Below are 4,461 nucleotides of genomic sequence, written 5' to 3'. Positions count from 1 at the left end.
TAGGGAAAACATTCAAATATAAAAACTTACAATAACCTGGTTGCATTAATATGCACACCCTTATTGGCCATGCCTGCCGCCATCTTGGAGCAGGCATCGTTGGGTGACATCATACGCTGAAAGAAGGGTGGCCATACCAAGATACACTGCAAGATGACGGCGTGCATGCAACGCGCCGTCAGCCGATATGGCCACCACTCGCTCTGCAGTTTCATTGCGCGGTTTCGGAGGCTCAATGCCTCCGAATCCGAAACAACATACAAATTTGTTTGCTTTGACGAAACAAATGAAAATGTTTTTCGTTTTCATTTGTTTCGTCCAAAACAATTTTTTTGGCCATACACATGTCTAGCATCTATGGTTAAAAACTAGAAATAAAACTGTATTTCTATACTGAATTTCCATACGTTCTACCCCACTCCTAATAACCAAATCCATCTAGACGTCTGTAAACTTACTTATTGAAGATTCCCATAGGATGGACTTCCTCAATGCACGGACACCATTTCACCCAGTTCTGTGAATATGCACTTTCTTGTGTCACAGCTCTAACCAAGCCTGCTTTCTGAACTACAACTCAACATATGAGCAATGTAACATCATCATTGCTTGCTGGAGGCAATGCATGATGGGATATGTATTCTTGAGTCACTTCTGAAAAGTACAAGCATGCATATGTACTCAGTACTTGGTTTGGGCCCCTTTTGCAGCACTTACTGCAATTACTTTTGCACGATATTCTAATTATTCGAGTTTCACCTGTATGTATGCTGGGACTTTACAACTCCTTTAAAGGGGTACATTTGATGTGAGTCTGTTCCTGGTAGAATGATCAGGAACCCCGTCTATGTCTGACTTTAAATGTGATCTGCGGCTCTTTATATTGAATTATAAGGTATGTACTGCTGGTACCTGTAGTTCTTCTCGTGTTATAAAGTAACATAACAAGCACCTGTGACGTTCATTACAGCTCACATGGCCTTCGCTGAGTTTTACCCTCTAAGCTCAGCGGGATGGTCATATGAAGTTGACATGCTTACATGAAGGATTGTCTATATTTAACTTCTGGATAAGTGAGACAGGTGTTTGGGCTGGAATGCTCTGCCCAGCCCCTGTCCTTGATGATAAGCCGAACCACATATACTGTATGTCTATGATAAAGACCAGCCCACATCTGAGTTTCTGCTGACTCCACAAGACTCAGCTATACCCTCATTGACTAGTTGGCGTCAGTAGTGTAATTCACAGGACTTGTCAGACGCTTTTATTAAAAAATAATAAAATGTACACATATTCATAAAAGAAAAATGTTTTTTTTTGCATTGGAGCCAGTAAAGGATAGCAACCGCGATCAGTGGAGGACGTATGCAATGCTTTGGCTCCTGCAGATTCTCTATCCCATCCATGGAGGAAGAATAGATGTACAAGTGCATTGCCATCACGCACTTAAATTCCATTGAGAACAAGAACTTGTAGTTCCTCCATTCACAGATCCTGTTAAGGGATGTGTGAATGGATGATGTGACTGTGTGGGCAGAGCCATGCACAGCAAAGCCAAAGTTAAAAAGCAGCTGCCTGTGGGGGAGAAGAACCCTACTAATGAGGTAAGTGGGGGAGTAACATGAAACATGGTCAGAAAGGTACACTTGGCCTTCAAAAGTGTTAGGAAATCCTGTATAAATTGGAATGATTTTCCTTCACTTCCTGTCCAATAGCCAAAACAGGAAGTGAGAAGAAATCCGTCCATAGTGAGCAAAATCCTTGGAGGTCAGCAAAGTCACCAGAACTAGTCTCCCCATTGAAAGATTTCACATTTCACATCACAGAATTTCTGTTCTTGTGGATTTGGAGTTAGATTTTCTTGCATTTTCAGTGATGACGGTCACCAGGACAAATATAGTGGGGGAATCTCCCTAATGGGGACACAGAGAGCAAATAAAAGACAACTTGCTCGCAGTGGCGTAACAATCGCCATAGCGAACCAGGCGGCCGCTATGGGGCCCGGGCAGGGCATCCCTCTGATGCCGTGTGGGCCGCCTGGGTCGCTATGGCATGTAAGGGTGCTGGCTGTCACTGACACAGCTCAGCAGCGGCGTTTCCCCTCACAGCCGCTGCGGAGCTGTGTCATTGACAGCCAGCAGCTACGTCAGAAGAGGCCAGCGTTCGCAGTGAAGGAGGAGGTGGGCCCCGCCTAAGAGCAAACAATGCCTCCTCTAACATCACTGGCCAGTGACCGAAGAGCAGGTGGGGCCAGTGATGTAGAAAGAGGCGGGCCCGTCAATAGAAGAGGAAGCGGGGCCTGGGGACGGAAGAGGAGGGGCCCCGGCAACAACGGAGGCAGACAGCGCTGACAGGTAAGAGGTGTGCAGTCCATCTGAGACCCTGCAGAGCCAACTATAGAGAGTCTATGGTGGGCTCTGTAGGGTCACTCTCAGGTGGGCTGTTTGGTATATCAGGTGGGCTCTGCAAGTGGCATAACTAGCAATCACAGGGCCCCTTACAAAATTTTGCTACTAGCTTTAGCTTTACTTCCACTAGTAAAGGTCATTTCTGGGGTGTGGATAGGGTTGCCTCCAGATGAGTCTGATCTCTGTTTGTACATTGCTATGTACCTATGTCCCATAGATGGAAAACTTCGATAATATAGAATGAGGGACCACACGTATCAGGTGCCTTGGTCGGCAGTGGGGCTTTTGCAAATGTATGCAACGAACACCTCTGTTGTTACCCAGGTAGTTGAGATTAGTTTTTAAGTTAACAGATTATTGTTTATTTGCTGATGACCCTAAAAGTGTGCTGGGGCCCCCTTTTGTACTATTCAGCAGGACCCCCCTTTGGGCATATTAGACAATGTTCCCACCCGTTTCCTGGACCAGAATCTGCATCAATTTGCTATTCAGGTGCATGGAAAAGAAAATACCAGTATCATTAGGAACAGAAAAATAACGTCTATGATTCCTAAATAAGCCATTTTATAATATAATCTTATGAAAATATAGTGAATAAGTGATATAAATCAAAATCCTTTTATGACATTTCAAATGCTGATATGATCACTTACAATGGATGCTGCACCTTTGTTTAAAAGTTTTAGTTTCCTCCAGAATCAGCTGGTCCCTTGAGTACTGACCCCGATATCCTGTACTAGGGTGGCTCCTTTCCCTTGCAGGGTTCTATGGAGCCACCCTTGTGTGTGCCAATAAAGGTGCCCATACACTGCTCGATTCTCGTACGAGAATCGGGCGAAATCCCGCAATCGTACGAGAATCGAGCAGTGTGAACTAAGACGTGCAACCGTTTCTACTCTACGGTCGCACGTCTTTTGTCGAGCCAACATGCTCGAAAAACCGCCGAGAATCGTAGGATTCTCGGCGGGTTTCTAGCCTGCTCGCCCGATAGCTGCGGAACGGGCCGGTGTGCGCACGCGCACACTGCCCGTTCTGCATTGCCGTCATCGGAAGCCCGCCCCTCAGCGGGGCGGGCTTTCGATGATCGCAAGTACGATCTGCCCGTCCAAGGTGGGCAGATCGTACTGGCTTTCAAGAAGCATACGACCATCGCAAGACAAAAGTCTTGCGATGGTCGTAAGGTGTATGGGCACCTTAAGTGGTGCGTATCTCTACAAACACACAGACACAACCAGGCAACACACTTTTCTGCTCCCCTCTCCTTCCAACTAGTAGTTGAACTCTTGCTGCAGTCTGCTCTGTCCCTTGTGATCGTGTACTGGGCAGGAAGTTGAGGTAAGCCGAGCTGAGATTTTGCTGGGTGATGTATATTTGCTTGATCTGGATTCATTTTTTTAAAAATGTTGAGAGTTTTTTTTACTACTTCAAATTCCCATTTTAGTCTTAACCCAGCTACGCTTTTCTAAGTCTACAGTAGGATGCTAGGCAGAGCAGAAGGCACAGCACCATCTAGTGGCTCTACTCCTGCAAGTGCTGAACAAGCTCAGTTTAGCTTGGTGCCCTGAGCAGGTATGGCATCTCTTCCCAGATCTGCAGGATCAAGACTCTAATGCTGGGCACACACCTTACAACATCGCAAGACTTTTGTCTTGCGATGGTGGTAAGGTAATTAAAAAAACGTACGATCTGCCTATCTTGGACAGGCAGATCGTACTCATTCCTATGACCGCAATGCCGAACGGGCGGTGTGTTCGACTGGTTTTCGAACATGTTCCTAAGATAAAAGTTGTGCGACCTTACAGTAGCAGAGGTCGCACGGCTCCCACACACCTTACGATAATCATACGATCGCAGGATTTCCCGCGATTATCGTACGATTATCGCAAGGTGTGTGGGCACCTTAAAGCTGAAGTTCTGAACTCACTGAATTATTGAGTTGCTCGAGTTCCCACTTTTCCTGTTTGGCGTATACATCGATCATCCATAACATTATGACCACTGAGAGGTGAAGTTTATAACATTGATTATTTGGTTACAATGTCACCTGGAAGTG

The sequence above is a fragment of the Nanorana parkeri genome, unplaced genomic scaffold, assembly GCF_000935625.1.
Source record: "Nanorana parkeri isolate BGI_ZX_2015 unplaced genomic scaffold, ASM93562v1 scaffold786, whole genome shotgun sequence".
NCBI lineage: Eukaryota > Metazoa > Chordata > Amphibia > Anura > Dicroglossidae > Nanorana > Nanorana parkeri.
Note: the sequence above shows the minus strand (reverse complement) of the source record.